This window comes from Canis lupus, chromosome 9 (genome assembly GCF_011100685.1).
Source record: "Canis lupus familiaris isolate Mischka breed German Shepherd chromosome 9, alternate assembly UU_Cfam_GSD_1.0, whole genome shotgun sequence".
Lineage (NCBI taxonomy): Eukaryota > Metazoa > Chordata > Mammalia > Carnivora > Canidae > Canis > Canis lupus.
In genome coordinates, this window is record NC_049230.1 from 56,589,700 (window position 1) to 56,612,098 (window position 22,399).

The 22,399-nt window shown below is 44.7% G+C and overlaps 2 long non-coding RNA genes across 2 annotated transcripts; both read right to left on the minus strand.

Annotated features, from left to right (window-relative positions):
• Positions 1 to 1,421: 1,421 nt before the first annotated feature.
• LOC119873441 lies at positions 1,422 to 6,860 on the minus strand. Its single transcript, XR_005364084.1, has 3 exons — positions 6,330 to 6,860; positions 5,691 to 5,896; positions 1,422 to 5,495 (listed from the first exon to the last, which is right to left on the minus strand). It is a non-coding gene; the product is annotated as an uncharacterized LOC119873441 (long non-coding RNA).
• A 9,103-nt stretch (positions 6,861 to 15,963) lies between these two features.
• On the minus strand, positions 15,964 to 22,165 carry LOC102155788. Its single transcript, XR_005364085.1, has 4 exons — positions 21,572 to 22,165; positions 20,868 to 20,911; positions 19,670 to 19,769; positions 15,964 to 16,021 (listed from the first exon to the last, which is right to left on the minus strand). It is a non-coding gene; the product is annotated as an uncharacterized LOC102155788 (long non-coding RNA).
• Positions 22,166 to 22,399: the final 234 nt, after the last annotated feature.

A 22,399-nucleotide genomic window follows, 5' to 3' on the forward strand; every position in this document is an offset into this window, starting at 1 on the left:
TTGAAGCTCTGGAGACTGCCAGATAGTAGAGATGCTACAATATCATCAACTCCCTCTTTTCTTAAACTGGGTGGAAGTGGCTTCTCTTATTTACAAAGGAGTCTTAACTGAGACCATTGAAGTGGGTAACTTGTATGAGGCTTTACCAAACAGCAACCCTCAGAACATTCCCATCTTGTGCCCCTTCAAGAGAGGTTGGTGCTGGCTTCCAGCCTGGGTACCTACCTAGAAGTCAGGGAGAATGTCCAAAACTTCATAAGCAGTAGGGAGGAGCGTGGAGCAGAAGCACGCGAGGCCAGGACGCTGCAGTGGTGGCTCAATCCTTGCTGGCTGCATCCTTTGAGCTTCTGTGTCCTGGAGCCACCCCCACCCGCATCCCGTTTGGCTTTTCTGTAGTTCTCTGCCTTTATTGGCTCTTCTGCATTTTTTTCAGAAACCTAGTTCCTGATATGCAAGTTTCTATGACCAAAATGTGACACCTGCTACTTGGTAGTGTTACTCCTCTCTCTTTTCTCATTAAAATTAATTTCAGTTACAGAGGAAATACATGCTTGGTACAACAAAATCAAATAATAACAGAAAGGTAAAAAATAAAAAGCCCCCAATGTTGTTCCAAGACAACCACTCTCAGTGGCTTAGTGCATCCTTCAAAAATCTTGTCTACACATACAACACTCACTTGTCTTCCAAAACTGAGATCACACTAATTTTTTAGTTGTACGAATTCTTTATTAACTTAGTAATATATTGAGGGCATTTTCCCAAATGTGTGTTCACCTCTTCCTCACTGTTTTAAAGGCTGCATAGTATTCCATCTGTGTTTAAAACAGTGAAGTCCAGGGGATCCTGGGTGGCTCGATTGGTTAAGCATCTGCCTTCGGCTTGGGTCATGATCCCAGGATCCTAGGATCGAACCCTGCATTGGACTCCCTGCTCGATGGGGAGTCTGCTTCTCCCTCCCCCTGCTCTTGTGCTCCTTCTCACTCTCGCGCTCTCTCACTCCCTCCCTCTCAAATAAATAAATAAAATCTTAAAAAAATAAAACAGTGCCATCCAATAGAAAGTAATGTAAGCCACATATATAATTTTAAATATTTTGTTTATTTAATATTTACTTATTTGAGAGGGAGAGAGAGAAGACAGAGAGAAAGAGAGCAAGCACCAGTGAAGGGAGAGGCAGAGGGAGAGAATTTCAGGCATACTCTGTGCTGATAGTGGAGCCCCACTCAGGGCACGGAGCCCATCCTAAGGCTCGATCTCACAACCCTGAGATCATAACCTGAGCTAAAACCAAGAGTCAGATGCTTAACTGACTGAGCCACCCAAGTGCCCCTTAAATTTTCCAGTAGCCACATTGAAATAAAGGAAATGGAATAAATGGGATTAATTTTGATAATGTATTTTATTTAACCAAGCGGGCCCAAAATATTATCATTTCAACATGTAAACAATATATCACCATTGAGATTTTTTTGCATTATTTAAAAATATTCTTTGAAATCCAGCATGTATTTTACGCTAACAGCACATGTGAACTAGTTACATTTCAAGAGCTGAGTAGCCACACGTGACCAGGGGCTATCGTACTGGATGGCACAGACTTCAACAGTAATTTATTTGACTGTGTGTCTGCTGATGGAGATAGAGATTGCTCCCAATGTCTGCTATTATAAGCAATGCTACAATGAACATTCTTATGCTTATTACGTTACCCATGCATGTGATTATTTCTGTGGGATAGATTTATAGAAGTGAGGTTTCTAGGTCAGAGAGTTTATGCATTTTATAGCATAATAGATATAGCTAAATTACTCCCTAATAAGGCTAAACCAATTTATACTTTCACCAACAGTACATAAGAACGATCATTTTCCCACACTCCTGCTGAATTGGATGGCATTCCTTTAAAATTTTTTTTCATTTCTCTCTGCCATTTTGCATCTATATGCTGGCACACTGCTTTGTATCATGAAGGGGAGACTCACTTCAAAGCTATATTTTTTCTATTGGCTACCACCATCAGCTAGATAGAGGATGTGTTTGGTTATGCAGGTAAAAGAGAACCCAGTGAACATGAGCTCAAATGAATCATTTTTTCTCATGGAAAAAGAAGTCTAGAACAAGGTGGCTGCTTGTGGTGGTTGACCCCATGATCACTGAAACCTTTGAAGTTCTGTCTTTCTAAATTAATATTTTTAGCTGGTAGGCTTTACTTTCCTCATGGTTGTCATCTTATGGTCACAAAATGGCTGCCATCACTCCAGACAGAATGTCTGTGTCCCAGGAAGGAAGGAGGGAGAGGTGGATGGCACTAGCTACTTCTTACTCGGACACACTTTGTAGGATTCCAGACCTTCAAGAAGCTATGAGATAACAAATGTTCTTATTTCAGGCCTCTAAGTTTTGGGGTTATTTGTTATAGAGCAACAGATAACTGATAAGAGTGCTGTTGGAAGACCATCTCTTTGGGAGCAACCAATTCCCATCTCTGTATCATTTTCTTGCTCTTTAAAAACTCACCCCTTCTCACTCAGCTGTAGGGCAAGGGCAGCTTGGTTGACAAGGAAAGGTAATTTCCAGGCATTCAGAGAGCAGAGAAGCCCTGGGCAAACCTTTCCCATGCTTTCACACTTTCTGATGAGTTTCTTGGGACTTCATCTCAGAGGAGAGGCCAGGGATGGAGATACCGTCATTGCCACATGGACTTGGGTTTCTGTAAGAACACTCCTGGCTTCTCTCTGCACCCCTCACTGATTCTGCCCCAAGGGAGGTGAGACTGGATTGGTGCATTTGGGGACCGGAACTGAGCATGCCTCACCCAGCCTCTTCTGGGCTTTCTCGATTCCGCAGGCCTGCCTGCAGGGAGAGTGCTGGGGGTGGTGTAGGTTCCCAGAAGGCTTTGCCCTGGGGGACAGTCCAGAAATGGAAAGGGCAATTCAGATCAGAAGGACCATATGAGAAAGCCCAATGGGTGGCTCATCTCAGCCATGCCCTCCAATCAGATCTGATGAGTGATTAGGCTGGTTTGATATCACTATGTCTTATCTCTCCCTGGCTCCAAGCCCAGAGGGAAAGAGGGGTTCTATTTGTTGTCTCCATCCCTAATATCTATCTATCTATCTATCTATCTATCTATCTATCTATCTATCTCCAAAACAATTGCACTTTTTATGAAGATACAAGACAAATTTTATACAAGAGAAGGATTAAGAGAAGGTCATTGTGGGTAGTGGTGTGAGGCAGGTTGAAACAGAGGTTGGAGGATGTCTTGGTTATACCCATGTACCTGATATTGGGGGTGACTGGGTGTGTCTACATCCATCTGTCCCTCTTATGCATAAGGACAGTGAATCCTGGGTGCCCCCTTCCAGCTCTTGCTTCCCATCTCTGAGTAGGTCTCTCATGGGTCTGGGAAGGTTTTGACCCCACCTCCCTTCCCTGCAGAGGGCAAGGACCCCAGAGGTCCTGACCCCACAGGGAGGGTCTTACTCCTCCAAAGCACCTGCTGGCCAGAGCCCCACTTGGGACGCTGCTCCTGGAGGGTGTGGAGCAGGTCCGTTCTCCACCCCCCCGCCCCCCAAGCTGCACTGGCCCCTGCTGCTTCCCGGCATCCCCGATCTCTGTTCAATGCGTGATTTTTTACGATCGATCTTATATCCGGCACAATCAGATTTATGGCTCCTGCATCTTATGAAATTACACAGATGTTGCTGCTCTGCTTCTCTCCAGGACAGTAAAAGGCAATAACATTCTTGCAGATTTCGACAGCAGGCAATTCAATAAAGGGCCATGTATATTTTATAAGTACAATAAAGACAAGGCTCTCTGCCCGCACTGCGGCCCGCAAGGACCCAGCACTGCACCGGGCGGCCGCCCATACCCCCCTTCCTGTCTGTTTGTCGATCAGGTCTCTCCCACTGCCACACGGGGGACCAGGGAGATTTATCCCCTTTCTGATCCATTATTTAAGTTTGGCTCCAGGGACCCTGCAATGGGGGCTGTTTAAAATTTAAAGGTGTTTATGGAACTTAATACTTTCCTCCTCCTGATTTGCACTATAAAATTTTATCTATATTTTTGTTGCCCCATAAAACGTTTCTATCTTATCGGGATGGCTTGTCCTTTTACGGGCAAAACCATAAATACCTGATGAGGTGAGGGTTGGTAGAAGGTCTCACAGAGGAGTCCTAGGGGGAGACAGGAGAAAAGAACCTTCTCTTGGTCTGCCACAGACACCCTGGGTGGCCCGAAGCCTGGCTGGGTGGTGGGGGTGGGGCACCACACCTCACTGAGGCTGTTTCTTCATCTGTACAGTAAGTAGGGAGAACCATAACATCCACTGGATAGGGCTGTTGTGAGGATCCAGGGACACGTGACACCAGGAGTGTTTGCTTGGTGCCGGCCACAGCATGTGCCAAGGCCCAGAGGTGGGAACAGTGGAGGGAAGGGGCTTCCTCTCCAGGGCAGCATTGCAAGGTGCCAGGCCAAGCTGGGAGTGCGTGCCTATACCCGCTCAGCATTCAATCACCTCTCTGTGTTTTGGGGTCCTCATGCCATGGAGATCTTGAGGTTCATATTTTAGAGCAGTGTTGTGTGGATTAATAACTTCATGCCTGCAAAATGCCCAGCTCTCTACCCTGCACATAGTAACTGGACAAATGTCAGGTGTGGCTCTTGTTATTGTTATGGGCAGGGCAGGGACTGGGGCAAGCAAGGTGAGGTGCCCAGGGAGCAAAATGCAAGGAGGGCTCCCTTTCCGAGGGGTGCAGGTGCAGGATTGGTGCCTGAGAGCGAGGCCTCTTTACATTTTGTGCCCTGTGTGTCTCCAGCCCTGGTCCTGCTACCAGGGTCTCTTTTCGTGTTGGCAGGTATGCAGAAGTGGTTGAACAAAAGCAGTCCCCAGGATGCAGGCAGCAGGAGCAGCATTCACCATTGGTGGAAGCAATGCCTTTTAGAGATCTAGGCGTTGCTGGAATAAGATTAGATGAATTTTGGCGTTCCCATGGCTAAGCTGGGCTGGAGCTTTCGGCTGCTGCTCACCAATGCCTGCTCTGTGCCAGGTACTTGCCGGGCAAGTCCAACCTAGACTCTACTTTCACGGAGCGCCCAGTCTAGTTGTGCCTGTGTTCACAGGCAGGCATGTGGGGGCCGGGGGCTGTGGCGGACACAGAACAGAGGAAGGGCTTCTATTGGCGAGGATATAAGATGAGTCCAGAGAGGCTTCTTGAGGGCGGTAGTGGGGGCGGGGGCGGGGTGTGTCCTGAGTTGGATCAAGACAGGTGAAGAGGAGTTTGCCAGAGTGGGAAGGGCATTCCTCCCAGAGAGGCAGCATGAACCAAGGCACGGAGTGTGAAATGCATGATTCACAGGTACCAAGAATGGAGGTCAGTGTCTGGGTGAGGAACCTTGTTCCTTGAAGCTTCTGGTGGTCAAGGTAGAAATGCAGGTCCTCAGAAAACTGGTGTGTTGGTGAGTGCCTCCCAGGGCCTGGGGACCTGGTGGAAGGAATGTCCGTTGAGGTGGGGCCAATCTCAGCCCAGAGCCCGCAGCCCAGAGGTGTGAGGCTGGGAGCCCCAGACACTGCTGCAGGCTGACCTCAACCCTTGGCTAGACCCCCGCCAGCCTGACTGGAATGGCTTCAGGGCTAGTGTAGTGGTTCTCCAACTTGGCTTCTTATCCAAGGCCTTTACCTGGTCCTGCTGGGCCCCAAGAGGTGGAGTCAGGGAAGCAGGATTGGGCAGAGGTGAAGCTCAACTGCCATGTGGTTACAGCAGAGACTTCAGCTGATCTCAGCAGGAGCTCTGAACTGGGATGGCCCTTCAGAGTCACACTAGGCTGAGACAAGGAAGCCAAGCCTTGAATCTCTGCACCAAGTAGTCACTGGATGTGGTCCATCCTGAGGGAAGGAAGAAGGTCCCATCAGCCAAGGGTGATTCCTGGGCACGATTTTCACTGTGAGCAGTGTCAGCAGGCAACACTCCTGGAAGCTGAGATAGTGAATGCCCTGGTCCCAAGGGGATCTTGGCAGCTCCCCATAGCGTCAGGGGAAATGGCTGGGTGCCCATCCCAGTGAAAATAGACCTGCCACTTCATATTCATTAAGATGTCTACTACCAATAAAACCAGAAAAATAGCATGTATTGCTGAGGATGTGGAGAAATTGGGGTAAAATACACATCACATAAGCTTTATCATCTTAATTGTAAGGCATACCAGGGACTTGGAGTACATTCACTGTACAAAAAGGTTGTAGTTGGTAGTAATATAAAATGGTGCAGCTGTTATGGGAAACAGACTGGTGGTTCCTCAAAGAATTAAAATAGACTTACCATATGATCTAGCAATTCCACTTCTAGGTATATACACAAATGAATCGAAAGCAGGAACTCCAAAGATATTTGTACAGTCATGTTCATAGCGCCATTAGTCACAGTAGCCAGAGGGTGGAAGCAACCCGAGTGTCCACTGATGGATGAGTGAATAAACAATATGGGATACATATATTTAACAGGACATCATTCAACCTTAAAAAGCAAAGAAATGACAACACGGATGAACCTTGAGGACATGATGTTAGGTGAAATAGGCCCATTACAAAAGGACAAATAGAGTATGATTCTGCTTATGTGAGGTCCCTAGAATCATCAAGTTCATAGAAAGTAGGATGCTGACGGCCAGGGGCTGGGGGTGAATGGGGAGTTAGTGTTTAATTGGGACAGAGTTTCAGTTTTGCCAGATGAAAGCATTCTGCAGATGGTTGGTGGTGAGAGCTGCACAACAGTGTGAATGTGATTAATGCCACTAAACTATACACTTAAAAGTAGTTAAGATGGTACATTTTAGGGGCACCTGGGTAGCTCAGTTGGTTAAGCATCTGCCTTCAGCTCAGGTCATGATCTCAAGGTCCTGGGATTGAGCCCCACATTGGCTCCCTGCCCAGCAGGGAGTCTGCTTCTTCCTCTCCCTCGCCCCCTCCTCCCACTTGTGCGCGCGCTCTCCCTCTCTCAAATAAGTATATCTTTACAAAAAAAAACGATGATAAATTTTATTGTATTTTATCACAATTTAGAATTAATTAAATTTTAAAAATCCAGAACTAGAGGTTACAGGACAAGGAGTGTCCTGGCACTTCTTCTGGACAATCCCCCTTCTCTAGCACAGTCTCTGTGAGAGCAGCTTTTTTCTGCAAGGTACTCAGAGATGCCAATAGGTGGGTGCTGTGTCACTTGGGTCCTCAGGGAGGTGGAAACTGTGAGGGTTAGGAATGCAAATGGTCCTTTGAGGAGTGAGCAAGGGAGAAAGGAGAAGAAAATAGATGTGTGGGGGTGGGGTGGTGAGAGGGGGTGACGGGTTGGACACAGATGGTGGTTTAGGCCCCATACAGGCTGTGCTGATCCAGCCCAAAGCTCTAGGACAAAGGCTGTTAGTTGGAGGAGTCTTGTCTTGGATCCTTCTACCACAACCCTGTGAGACACAGTCATTGGTTGGTACCACCCCAAGAAAAACATGACCTTGGCTCAAAAGTTGAGAAGAGGGCAGCCCTGGTGGCTCAGCGGTTTAGTGCTGCCTTCGGCCCGAGGTGTGAATCTGGAGACCCAGATGAGTCCCACATCGGGCTACTTGCATGGAGCCTTCTCCCTCTGCCTGTGTCTCTGCCTCTCTCTCTCTCTGTGTCTGTCATGAATAAACAAAATCTTAAAAAAAAAAAAAAGTTGAGAAGACCTGAAAAAATTAACAGCTGGAGGCTAACAGCGAATTCCCTCCCTGCAGTGGGGCAGCAAGTTCTTTCCTTGAAGGGAGTTCTAATCCAGGATGTCTCCCAGTCCCCACAGCTGTCTGCCCACACTCAACTGGTGAGTCTTCTCCTAGGACTTAGGATCTTGGGTGTAGAACTGAGTCTGTCTCTGGACAGCCAGAGCTGTGACATGGCCAACTCTGGAGCCCTTGGTGGCTGTGTTCTGTCACGTGGACATTTGGGCTGAGGGACGGGGAGGCAGGTTTGTGGGGGGAGAGGAGGGTGAAGCAGGGGCACAGAGAGAAGAAATGATGAGATTGAGAGAGAAGCGCACAACACTCATTTCCTGGTGCCAGTTGTTAAGGCTTACCTGCCCCCTGCCCTTCCCAGCCTGGCAGTTCACCGTGTTCTTCTCCAAGAGTCTGCCAATAAATCCCCTCCCTTTTATTTAAACTAGTCATTGAAAAAAATCACTATAACCCCAGACTCTTAACCAATAAGGGGAGGATCTTCTGGGGCGGGAGGAAATGGAAGCAGCACAAGAGAGACAAGAGGCTCGGCAGGAGGAGAATATGGAAGAGCTGTGGCTGAGGGCTGCCCTGCTCCCCTTGGGCATCTCTTGGGATTCATCATGACCTTTCCCAGGCTGTGGATGATCCTTCTTGGATTCTAGGTTCTGACAATGAAGATGCAGATGGAACCGTACCAGAGACTTTCGAGGGCTTCCCCACTTGAACCTTTAGGGTCACATTTTTGCTGCATGCTCATTTACCAGTGGACCAGGAGATCTGTTTCTCTGGTAGAGACTAATTGAGCACTGAAACACATCACCTTTCACCAACCCCTGGGGATGGTAGTAAAGGGGTTATAAAATAAATTAATTGAAAAATAAGTATACTTCAAAGCAGGGAAGAGAATGTTCTGAGTCATGGAACCCGAGTACTGTCATTCTACTGGAGTCCACTGGTCATAGCAAGTCACAAGGATAGCCCAAGACCAGGAGTCATAAGGATGGGGAATTAGGCTCCACCTCTTGATGGAAGGAGCCGCAAAGTCACTTGCAAAAGATTTCTGCCACCCTATTGTTTTCCCCCATTTACCATGCCATGGTAGATTGTAAAAATGGTAGATTGCTCAAATTCTTCGCCTCCCTATTCTTATCCCCATTATTTAGGTGAGGAAAATGAGATTCGGAGAGTTTTGGTGATTTGCTTAGGGTCCCACAGGCAGTGAGGAAGTAAGTAAGGACATGAGACTGGGACGTAGTCTGTCTAATTCTAATGCTAGTGGAGGGCGAAATGTGGAGAATCACCCCGCCTCTCTTGAGGCTGATCACATGCCCCCAAAGGCTGCCCTGGCCCCCACGTGGAGTGGGAACACAGAATTCCAGGGGAGCTTGACCCTTCCTTGGCAGCTGTGTCTTCTCAGTGGCCGCTTAATTTCCAAATGAAATATCTTTAGGAAAATACTAACTTTGTGTTAGATGAATTAATACAGAGCTTTGAGAAGTAGCAAACAGACAGATTCAAGAGGGCGCGGAGACCCAGGGCGTGAGGGGACCAACAAAGGGAAGTAGGAGGAGGGACCAAGATGTTGGAAGAAGAGTGATTGAGAGAGAGAAAGAGGGGCGCCTGGGTGGCTCAGGGATTGAGCGGCTGCCTTTGGTTCAGGTCATGATCCCAGGGTCCTGCATCGGGGTCCCTGCAGGGAGCCTACTTTTCCCTCTGCCTGTGTCTCTGCCTCTCCCTGTGTGTGTCTCATGAATAAATAGATAAAATCTTTAAAAAAGAGAAAGAGAGAGAGAGAGAGATAGCTAGGTGATAGATGACATATAGGGATGTAGAGTCACAGAAGCATTTAACTGAAGATAGAAATTGAGGAATAGAATATGAATTGAGAAAGAAAACAGAAAAACAGAGTGAGAAAGAGAAAAACAATGAGAAACAGAGGTACAGAAATACAGAAGCAGCAATTGATGGATGGAGAGGAGTCTCACATAAAGGCACAGAGCTGAGCAAAGGAGAGAGAGAGAGATGGCAAGAAAGGAAAAGAGAGATGGGGTAGAGAGAAAGAAAGAGAAAATCATAATGAGAAAGAATAGAAAAGATGGAGACCAAAAATGACCATGAGACAGAGGAAGAGAGAGAGGGAAGAGGGAGAGAGAGCTAAAAAGAGAGAGAGAGAGAAGAAGGGAGAGAGAGGAAGAGGAAGGAGGAAGGAATGACAGGACAGCCGAGGACAGAGGCAGGAGGGAAGGGAGAAGGCAGCCCGAGGAGGACCCGGACTTTGGGGATGGCCTGGCTCTGCCATCTGCAAGGAGGCTGACCCCCAGGGGCAGCGACTGTCCCCCCCGCAGCTGGAGACGACCCTCCCCCCCCACTGCCAAGGGAAGCCCCCCTCCCCCGGTACCAAGAAATCAAACACAGGAGGTATTTGGGTGCAAGTATTCCTCATTCTGAACAGAACCATTAATGTATTCTAAAAAGCTTTTTAGCTGTGGCCTGCTCTGCATGTTATTAATTTCTTTATTACAGATCTTGTTATTTTCAGAGGTCCCCGGGGACCCATTAACAACGGGTTTTTATGGGAAAGAAGTCGGCTAAAGTGGTGGGAATAACTGCTCCTCTGCCCTGAGTCAGTAATCGGAGTTGCACCAAGGATAATGTAGGCTGTTTTAATTTCCAAAATAGCAACAGTTCAGACATTTAATTGCCATTTTATGCCCTTTTTTCATGCTGCCGAGTGTAAAATATGTGACCGGTAATATATAACGGCTAACCACTGAGCCACAGCCTGCCCCAGCTTCCTTGTCTCCCCTGGAGAGGGACGCGGGGAGGAAGGGAAGTGGAAGGGAAAGAGGGACAGACGACCCTGGGTGGGCTTGCCTGAGCTCGAACCACTGGGCAGATCCAGTTCTGCCTCCCGTCCTCTCACATCCTCCCAGAGACCCTTTCTCCAACTTAGCATCCTTGATTTGAGACTTCATAGTCCACCACCCCTCCCCTGTTGTTTTTCCCGGGGCTTCAACATCACCCACAGGTTGTGAGTACCTGGCCCAGGTGAGCACCAAGTGTAATAAGGTGACCTCTGTCACAAGTTCCTCTTCCTGCCCTCCCCCGAGGCCTGACCTTCAAATGCACCAAGGAAATGACTGTACCAAGGAAAATACACTTATGGACCGCACCATGACATCCCCTTGCTCCTTTTCTTGTGTACCCACCCTGACCCCCCAGTAAAGGCATTAGCCCACTGGTCCTTGCTATCTTGACTCCCCACCTGCTTAATTGAACTTGCTCCCCTGAGCTTTATTTCTCTAGGACCCATGGGTATCTTACACTTCGTTTTTCTAAGCCTCTTCTGGGCACCCTCTTGCTACCACACCTGACTGACCATCGCCTAAAAGAACACAGAACAATCTCTGAATGTGGCAACAGATAGGGTATCTTTTCTGAGTGAACTGCATGAGTCTGTGGGGTGATGGTGGTGTAGGATGCCTGGGCAGCTGGCTCAGTGATGAGCACCCCACTGGTGGGTATTAGGTCTGGTGAGCTGAAAGCTACTTGTCTCAGGGGTACCAGCAGCCTGAATTTATTTTCTGATCCCTTATTCCTTTTGGGGGTCATTAAAACCTAATACGTAAGCTCCACGAAATTTGACATTGCGCCTAGTGCTAAAGCCTAAAGCAGTGTGTGGCATGTGGTGAAAATCTATGGAGTTGATGACAAGGATTTCTCTTTTCCTTTTTAGTTCCCCCCATCCCGGCACGCAAGAATGGAGTGTGAGCTCCTTCCATGGATATAGCTCTACTCTCTCTGAGAACAAGGTGCTTCTCACTAGTAAAGAATAACTCTCCAAAGTTCTCCATTTTACACAATATCAACTGAGGGAGTTCTGTGCTGAGATTTTGCATGAACTCCATTCTCTGAGAACTGCCCCTGGATTTCCATGGGAGGGCACCCAGCTCTGTTTTACCAAGAGAGTCGTGCCCTCTGGGGCATTGCTAACTGGAATACGTGTGGACACATGACCCAAGCTGAGATTTTTCACACAGCAAAGGAGTCTTAATCAATGGTTGAAATGGTAACTTGTAAACCTTCAAGCTGTAGAGCCATTGTATTCCCTGTGCTGGAATATTCTGTGGTTAACTTGGTTAAGCTAAGAACTACCTGTCCCAGAAATCTCTTTCCAGAGTAGAGTTGTCTAAAACTGGGATGTGGAGTGGAGATGTGTTAGCTGCACTTACTCTATGGTGCTCTTTGTGATCAAATATGGTGATGACAGATGCCAAGGTGTCCAGACGATCATGTGACTTGCATTCTTTATTCTATTAACATGGAGTATGACATTGATACTCATATTTTGAAACTGTCTTTATTCCTACAACAAATCCTACTTGGTCATGGAGTATGATAATTTTTAAGATGATGAATTTGGTTTCCTAGTATTTTGTTAAGGATTTTTACATATATATGCATAAGGGATATTGGTCTATAGCTTTTCTTTTCATGTGATGTCTTTGTCTGCTTTTGGTATCTCGATAATACTGGCTTCACAGAATGAATGAGAAATACTTTCTCCTCTTCTACTTTTTGGAAAAGTTTGTGAAGGATTTGTATTAAATTTTCTTTTAAAATTCAGTAGAATTCACTTGTGAAGCTATCTGCTCCTAGGCTTTTCTTTGTGGAAAGTTTTTGATTACTAATTCAGCCTGTTTACTTGTTACAGGCCTATTTAGCTATTCAAACTTAAAAGGAAAAGAAGCCTGGGGCACCTGGGTGGCTCAGTTGGTTAGGTGTCCGACTCTTTTTTTTTTTTTTAAGATTTTATTTATTCATTCATGAGAGACACAGAGAGAGAGAAGCAGAGACACAGGCAGAAGGAGAAGCAGGCTCCATGCAGGGAGCCCGACGCAGGACTTGATCCCCGGTCTCCAGAATCACGCCCTGGGCTGAAGGCAGCACTAAGCCACCTGGGCTGCCCCTAGGTGTCCAATTCTTGATTTCAACTCAGGTCATGATCTCAGGGTTGTGAGATTGAGTCCTGCATTGGGTTCTGTGCTGGGCATACATCCTGCTTAAGATCATCTCCCTCCTTCTCTAAAAGAAAAAAAAAAAAAAGCTAGTTTCAATAGTTTGTGTCTTTCTAGAAATGTGCCCATTTCATCTAGATTATTTAATTTGTGAGTAGTATTCATTTATAATCTTTCTTATTTCTGCAAGATCGATAGGGCTCTCTTCTCTTTAATTTCTGAGTTTTATAATTTGAGTCTTCTGACTTTGAAAGGGCATCAACCCATTCTGCCCCTTCCAGCGGCTGCAAGGTTTTTACTGTAGTTACAGGGAAAGGGCCAGAGCAGAGCCAGGGAGGGGGAAATGAGAATAGTGAAAGTTAAAATGCCATAAAGCTTGCTGTTCCTACTGAGATGCAGCTATTGGCTTTAAAAAATAATAATGAATGCTTCCCAGATTGCTGCAGCCTTTGGTTAATTTCCCAAGTTCTGAAAAAGTTGTTTCTGACAATTTTTGCCAGTGTTTTCACTACTTTTATGGAGGAGGGAATTTTCAGAGGTCCTTAAGATTGCCATTTTTGCTGATGTCATTCCTCCTTTTTCTTAGAAGTACATAAAATAATAGTGTTTCTTACAATTGATGACATCTTAGATTCGATAAAATATAGTAAGCCTTAGCTGTAAAACACAGCTAACTAACTAATGGGAGAGTTAAAAAGGTGACACTAAATGCTAGACAATAAAAAAATAGATGATGGGGTTGATAGATAAATTAAATATCTTTGTCCTTACATTGTTATGGAAAATGATAGAGATATTATTAACTCTTGACTTCAATTACTTATATTAGAATGTAAGGATAACTACTCAGATAAGAGAAATAGAATATATAATTTATGAAACAATTAAAAGGAAAACAGATACTGATTAATTCAATGGAACGTAGGAAGAAAGGAAAGAACAAAGAAAAACCCAGTGGGGGGAAAAAAAAACAGTGAAGAGACACATACAGACACAAAACAGATGTTAGAGGGCAGCCCCGGTGGCTCAGCGGTTTAGCACAGCCTTCAACACAGGGCCTGATCCTGGAGACCCGGGTGGAGTCCTGTGTCGGGCTCCCTGCATGGAGCCTGCTTCTCCCTCTGCCTGTGCCTCTCTCTCTCTCTGTCTTTCATGAATCAATAAATAAAATCTTTTGGGGATCCTTGGGTGGCTCAGTGGTTTAGCACCTGCCTTCCGCCCAGGGCGTGATCCTAGAGACCCGGAATCGAGTCCTGCATCCGGCTCCCGGCATGGAGCCTGCTTCTCCCTCTGCCTCTCTCTCTCTCTCTCTCTGTCATGAATAAATAAATAAAATCTTTAAAAAAATAAAAATTAAAAATTAAAAAAAATGCAGCTACATATCCAAGGCACCTGGGTGTCTCAGTTGGTTAAGCATCTTACTCTTGATTTCTGCTCAGGTCATGATTTCAGGGTGGTGAGATTGCCCGCCCCCCTCCTCCCAGCTCAGCACTCAGCTCAGAGTTGGCTTGGGATTCTCTCTATCCCTCTGCCCCAACCCCCACTCACACATGCTCTCTGTCTCTAAAATTTAAAAAAAATCTTTAAAAAAATTCAGTTATGGGGGGGTACCTGAGTGATTCAGTGGTTGAGCACCTGCCTTTGGCCCGGGTCATGATCCTGGGGTCCTGTGATCAAGTTGCACATCTGGCTCCCGGCAAGGAGCCTGCTTCTCCCTCTGCCTATGTCTCTGCCTCTCTCTTTCTGTCTCTCATGAATAAACAAATAAAATATTTTTTAAAAAAATTCAGTTACATATCCTATTTGCACCTGAAAAATGAAATAGGTAATAGCTAATGTTTAGATAGAAATATACAGTAATAAGTAGATACTAACCAAAATGGAGCTGGTATAACAATGTTCATACTAAATGAAATAAGCTTTAAAAAAAAAACACTATTAAGAAAAGTAGGTGATATTTAATAATGAAAAGAACAATTTCCCAGGAAAAGATAACACTGAACTTGATATAGCCTGGAACGCATTAAGCAAAAATTGACAAATCCCCAACTATGCTAGATTTTAACACATTTGAGATGGAATAAGAAAAAAAGAAAACTAGTAAGGACAAAAAAGATATAGAAGACTAGACAATAGCATTAACTATTAGTTAATATAAAGAGCTCCTGTAGAATTCTGAACATCGCAAATGGAAACTATATATTCTCCTCATGTATATATGGAATGCTTATAAATATCAACCCATTCTATTACATAAAAGAAGACTCAAAAAGTAATGAAGAAACAGTATCCCACAGAACTCATGAAATTAGAATTTAATAATAAAGGCTAGCCAGAGTGGGAAAATATCTCTAAATAATTAATGGATTAAATAAGAGATTATAACATCAATTATAAATATTTATAATTGAAAAAACTCCAAACATATATAGTTGAATAATTAAAATGCTACAGGTCAAAACTTGTAGATTGTGTCAAAGTGGAAATGAGAGAGAAAATTACAGGCTTGAAATAACTTGAACCAAATTTTCAACTCAAGTAGATTTTAAAAAATGAACTAGAACTAAAAAACAACAGAAGTTAACAACAGAATCAAAAGTTAACTATTTGAAAAGATTAATAAAATGGATAACTTCTGTTAAGGTTAATGAAGGGAAAAAAAGAAATGTTTAAAAAGGGACATAAGTATAGACACAACAGAGATGAAAAGGATCATAAAGGAATGCTTTGGATGACCATATGTTAATAAATTAAAAAACTTGTATGGAGTAGACATCTGCTTTATAAATCTAAAACTGATCAATATTAGCTTCAGAAAAAAAAATAGAAAACGCAAATAGAACTATAACCACCTAAGAATTTGGCCTAAAATGAAAACATCAGAACTTGGATATTTGCCAGATGAGTTTTACCAGAATTTTAAGAAACAAGTAAGTCCTGTCTTACATTGTTTCATGAATAGAAAGAGGATAAAGCTTCACCTCCATCTCCTTTCCTGTGGCTGAGATAACCTTGATACCAGAATTGGAAAAAAGAATATGAGAAAGAAAAATGATAGGCCAGCCTCACTTAAGAATATAGATGCAAAAATCCTTTAAAAATGTTAGCAAAGGGCAGCCCCGGTGGCACAGCGGTTTAGCGCCGCCTGCAGCCCAGGGCGTGATCCTGGAGATCCTGGATCGAGTCCCACGTGGGGCTCTCTGCGTGGAGCCTGCTTCTCCCTCTGCCTGTGTCTCTGCCTCTCTCTCTGTGTGTCTCTATGAATAAATAAATAAAATCTTTTTTAAAAAATGTTAGCAAAATGAATCCTAAGTTTTACACTAAAAATACACCAAGATGAGGTTGAATTTATTAGAGGAAACAATGATGATGTAATATTAGTAAATCTATTGGTATAGTTCACCACATTAACAGATTAAAAATAAAATTATTTTAAATTTCAATAGACGGAAACAAACCATTTGAAATAAAAGTAAAATAATTAAACTCAGAAAATTATGAATATAAGAAATATTTTTAACCTACCATCGAAATATTAGAGACAATATCTTTAATTTTGTACTGAAAGAAATATGTGCAGGACACCTGGGTGGCTCAGCAGTTAAGCGGCTGCCTTCGGCCTAGGGCGTGATCCCGGATGTCCCGGGATCGAGTCCCACATCGGGCTCCCTGCGTGAAGCCTGCTTCTCCTTTGCCTGTGTCTCTGCCTCTCTCTCTGTCTCTCATGAATAAATAAAATCTTTTTAAAAAAAGAATACATTTGACACTATTCATTAAAAAATTTTTTTATCTATTAAGGGCCACCTGGCTGGCTCAGTCAGTAGAGCATGTGGCTCTCATGGTAGGTTTGTAGGTTTGAGCCCCACATTGGGTGTAGAGATTACTTAAGAAAATAAAATCTAAGGGTGCCTGAGTGGTTCAGTAGGTTAAGCGTCCAACTCTTGGTTTCAGCTCTGGCCATGATCTCAGGGTCGTGAGATCGAGCCTCACATCAGGCTCTGCTTGTTCTTCTCCCTCTGCTCCTCCCCCTTGCACACACACTCTCTCAAATAAGTAAATAAATAAAATCTTAAAAAAAAAGAGAAGACTCTCCCTCTGCCTCATTCCCCTGTTCATGCTGGCTCATGTTCTCTCTCTCAAATAAATTTTAAAAATCTTTTAAAAATAAACAAAGTCTTAAAATATTTCCTTTGAAAGGTTTTTTAAATACTGAAAATTAAAATATATCTATTAAGTGAGGCACTGGATGAAATAGAAGCAAGCAAAACAAAGTTCCTACTCTTACAGAGCTTACACTGTAGTGGATGAATCAGACAAAACCAAACGAATAATTTATAATATGTCAGTCCTAAAAAAATAAATAATGTAGAGGAAAGGTGATAAAAAAAGAAAGCTGTCTGTATGTGCATGTGTGTGTTATTTTATACAGGGGCTGGGGAAGGCCTTACTGATTCAATGATAATTTAAAAAGACCTGAAGTTCATGAAGGAATGAATGAGGTAGGATAAGGTAGTTCTAAGCAGTGGAAATAGCAATAGATAGAATAACATCTTTTATATGATTTTTTAATGTATAAAATCCAAAAATTACACATCATTAGAACTAATAAGAGAATCTATCAAGGTTGCCAGAAAAAGATAAATATTCAAAAACTACTGGGGCTTCTATACATAGCACCAACCAATTAGAACACAGTATGTGAAAAAGATTTCATTTGCAATGGCAACAAAATCAACATAACTAAGACTAAAATGTAACGGAAGATACATAAGACAGGGACACCTGGGTGGCTCAGCAGTTGAGCATCTGCCTTCAGCTCAGGTAGTGATCCCTGGGTCCAGGGATGGAGTCCCTCATTGGGCTCCCTGCAAGGAGCCTGCTTCTCCCTCTGCCTGTGTCTGCCTCTCTCTGTATCTTTCATGAAAAAATAAATAAAATCTTAGAAAATAAAGAAGATACACAAGACCTATGTAAAAATGAATTATGTATCTGTATTGACCTAATAAAATTGAATCAAATAAGATCTAATAACATCTAATAAGTAATGTCTAAATAAATCATGTTTATAAATGGAAAGGCTCAGTATTAAAAAGATAGTGAGCCTCCACATATTGATACAGAAATTAAATGGAATTCCAATCAAAGGCACAGCAAGGTTTTCTGAAGAAACTTGGTAAACTGATTAAGGGCTGGAATATCTAAGACAACTTTGAAGAGGAGCAAGAGGATAGGGAGATACTTAGCCAACTATATGAGGGTGACAGTAGCTGAAACAAACAAACAAATCTCAACATCTTTATGACTCAAATCTAATAGGGGGGCCTGGGTGGCTCAATAGGTTAGGCATCTGCCTTTGGCTCAGGTCATGATTTCAGGGTCCTGGGATCAGGCCCACATTGGGCTCCCACGACTCCGGAATCATGATCTGAGCCAAAAGCAGATGCTCAACCACTGAGCCACCCAGGTTCCCTTATGTCTGGCTTCTATAAATCCAAAATGGATGCTCCTGATCAGTGGGCATCTCTCCTTCAAGCAGCAAGTTGCAGACCCAGTCTTCTTCCATTTTTGGTTCCCATCTTTCAAGGTTGCCATGCATGTTTGCCTCAAGCTGGTGGAAAAGGAAAGAGCATGAAGGATCATACATGGAAGTTTCTGTAAGCAATGCCTAGAAATGGCATACATTGTTTCCATTCACAACACTGGTCAGAACCCACTCACGTGGCCACACCTACTGCCAGGGAGGCTGTGAGATAGAGCCCACCTGTGGTCCCCAAAACAAGAGGAAACAGGTATGGTTAAAAGCTAGCCAGTCTCTGTCATATTTGCCATAAGTTAAGATTTCTTATACGGGTATAATCATATAAACTGTGTGGAATGGCACAGGGATAAACAAATAGATCAACAGAACAGGAAACAGAGTCTAGAAGCTGAATTATACGTGTATGGGAAGTCTCTATATGATGGGGATAGCTTCACAGTCAGTGGGGAAGTGGGGAGCCATGGAACATATGGTGCAGAGACAACTGGCCATCTCTATCGGAGCCAATATAAAATAATATATATGGAAGGCCATCTATACAAACCTAGGTGACTTGAGGTCCTAAATGTAAAAGAGTGAAGACTTTAAAATAATTAGAAGAAAGTATCAGAGAATATCTCATGGTTTTGTATAGGGAAAGATTTCTTGAAAATGGGAAAGACAGGGATGCCTGGGTGGTTCAGTGGTTGAGTGTCTGCCTTCAGCTCAGGTATGATCCCGGAGTCCTGGGATGGAGTCCCACATCGGGCTCCCCACAGGGAGCCTGCCTCTCCCTCAGCCTATGTCTCTCTCTGCCTCTCTCTGTGTCTCTCATGAATAAATAAATAAAATCTAAGGAAAAAAAAGAAAATGGGAAAGACAGAGAGAAAGCAAGGAGGAAACACCAAACATGATGGAAAAGACTAATAAATTTGACTCTCCTTTCTGCTGCAAACCACTATAAAGAAAGGTGTCCTCAATGAAAAAAAATTTTAAACCACAAGTAAGAGAAAACATTCTCAAAGTAAAAAACTGGGAAGGATTAAGATTCAGATTACATAACGAACTTCAATAAGATAAAGGTAAACAACCAGTGGAAGAGTGGACAAAGGATATAAACAATTAATACACAAAGGAGAAAATGTAATTTCCTATAAAAAAATTTAAAAATGCCCAACTTCACTCATAATTGTGGAAACACACACACACACACATACACACAAAGATCACATCAATCAAAGGGCAAAAATTTAAAAGTCTGGCAGTACCAAGTATTATTAGTATAGATGTAGAGAAATGAAGACCCTTGCATACTGCTGGTGGGAGGGCAAATTAGTGCAAATACTTTGGAGAATGATTTGGAAATACAGCTTGACAATACACACACCTGGGATCCAGCAATTCCTCCCCTTGGTATATGCGTCGGAAACATTTTGCTCTTAGACACAATGAGACATGGTGCTCGAGGATGCTCGCTGGAGGATTATCTACAGTTGCAGCAAAATTAAGAAACAATAAATAAAGTGTGGTGTTTTTGTGCAATGGGCTACTCTTCCTCAGGTAAAATGAATGAATCTGGGCTCATGTAGCAACATGAACAATCTTGGGAAAATAATGTTGAATGAAAGCAAGTTGAGAATGATCCCATTCCTGTAAATATGTACCCAAAGGCATAAAACAGCTCACTTAAAAATAAATATACAAAATCATACTATATTTTTATGGACAGCACCATAGTGAAAGTATAATAATTGGACGGGCAGGATACACACCAATTTAGAGCTACCTATGAGTAAGTGCCAGTGAAGAGAGTAGTGAAAAGGAATCAGGATGAAAGCAAAAGCAGAAAGAATATAGTGAAATGCTAATCATTTCTAAATTTGGGTGATGAGGGATGCCTGGGTGGCTCAGCAGTTGGGTGTCTGCCTTCGGCTCAGGGCCTGATCCTGGAGTCCTGGGATTGAGTCCCATGTCGGGCTCCTGCTTCTCCCTCTGCCTATGTCTCTGCCTCTCTCTTTCTCTGTGTCTCTCATGAATAAATAAATAAAATCTTTAAAAATAAATAAACTTGGATAATGAGCAGAAGGGTTTTATTCTGTTATCCCCTATTCTTCTATATGTGTGAAATATTTTACGTTTAAAATTTTAATAAAATAATTTCTAAAAATCTTAGGGAAAGACTGCAGTTGGTCTATCCTAGGTCAGTTGTCCATTTCAAACCAATCAATTGGATATACTGCTATAGCTGTATATATGCAGAGTTCTGGGGATGCAGGTAGTGTCTTTGAGAAGGAAGAGAAGTAGCAAAAAGAGGACTACTGTGTGCTGGTCCCCGGGGCATAAGCAGCCAGGGGTATCTGGGAAATTAACCAGGGGCCACATTAGAATCCCCAAGGAGCTTCTTTCAGAAATCAAACCCAAACCTGCTGAGTCAGAATTTTCCAGGCATTCACGACTCAGAAAAGCCTTCCAGTTGGTTCTGATGGAAAACCCTAGTTAAAGAATGTGAGTCATCAAAGGCCTTGGGTTCAAACCGCGGAACTGAATCCCTAGCTCAGGTGAGTGGGACCCAAGCTTTTACCCACCTACCACGTGCCTGGGTAGGGACTCCTTCCCTTTGAGATACAGCCTGTGGACAAAGGAGAGGACACACATAATATGTGAACTAGTCTCTAGGAACGCCCCATTTCCAGACTTCATCCTCCGACACCCTTGGCCTTAAGCACCCATCCTGGTTCCTCTGGAATTTGGCATGAAGAGGCCGATTAGGGAGAGAGGAACTCGAGCTCCCTCTGGAGGCCAAAAGTGTTAACGTTGGTGATTCTCCAAAGCTTTTCCTCGTGGTTAAAAACAACAGTAAGTAAAACAATGGTTATCCCGGCACTTACTAAATGCTAGAGACTGTGCAGAAATGATGTGCCCAAAGTCCCTAAACTAAGGGGTGGCAAATTCAGGATTCGAACCCAGGTCTATCAGACTTCCAGAGCCGTAGCATGGGGAATCTTGGGTCATTAAAGATCCTCCATAGTGTGGCAGCAACCAGTCTCCCCTCCTTACGCCTGCCCCCAATGACACCCCAGAGTCTACTCTTCTCCAAGTACACGGAGCACCACGTGGTGGCGGAGATGCTGTCGATGCCCTCAGGCCCTTCTTATTATTGCCCTCCCTGCCGGGACCCGCCCCCCCCCCCCCCCCCCCCCCCAGTATTCTTTCTACCAAAACATCCACGTGGCAAGTCCTGATTATCCTTCAGGGCTCTGCAGAATGTCCAACGCCGGTGGTTGCTTACCTGTCTCCCCCATTCTGCTGTGCACTCCCCAAAGCGGGCATCGATTTACTCATCTCTGGACCCCCAGCTGATGAGCAGAGTGAGGGGATGAGCGAATACACGAACGAATGAACGAATGAATGGTAACGGCGATGACAAGCAAATGGTAGCGGTGGCGGAGGGGGACGCGTGCCTGTAACCATAGTAACGATGATGTTGCTGGGTGACAGTGCTAGAGGTTGGTAACCATGGCAACACTGGCGGGGAGGCCTGTTCGGACAGTCCTAGCGCTGCCCACTTCCTGCCCAGACCAAGCCTGACTTGCTCAGTAGCCAAATGAGATGACGAACGCAGGCGGCAACTGCTGTCCTGCCCCCTAACACCCCGTCCCTCCCAGGCCCGAGTCTCAACAGCGATCGCGTCCTCTTTCTCGGTGGTCCCCGAGACTCTGGGAGGACCGTGTGGGGATGAGGGGGCACCGTCTGCCTGCTGTGCGTATCTGTGCGCAGGCGAAGGTGTAAGGTGCGGTTCGCGCTAAGGCTGGTCTTGTGAGTGCCAGGGGAAGGGTCTGCGGCGACAGTCCCCAGTGTGAGCGCCGGTATCCGTCCGCCGCACGCGTGGCCGCAGCGCGCTGTGCCCGGGAGGGACGCCGCGGCGCGTGTGCACGTGTGTGCGCGCGTGTGCACGTGTGTGCGCGTGTGCACGTGTGTGTGCACGTGTGTGTGCGCGCGCGCCGCGGCTCTGCCCTGGGGGCGGGGTCCGGGGCTGCGGGGCTGCGGGGCTGCGGGGCGGGGGGCGCCGCGCCCCATCCATCACCCCGCGCGCAGCTCGCCGAGCGGATATCACGGT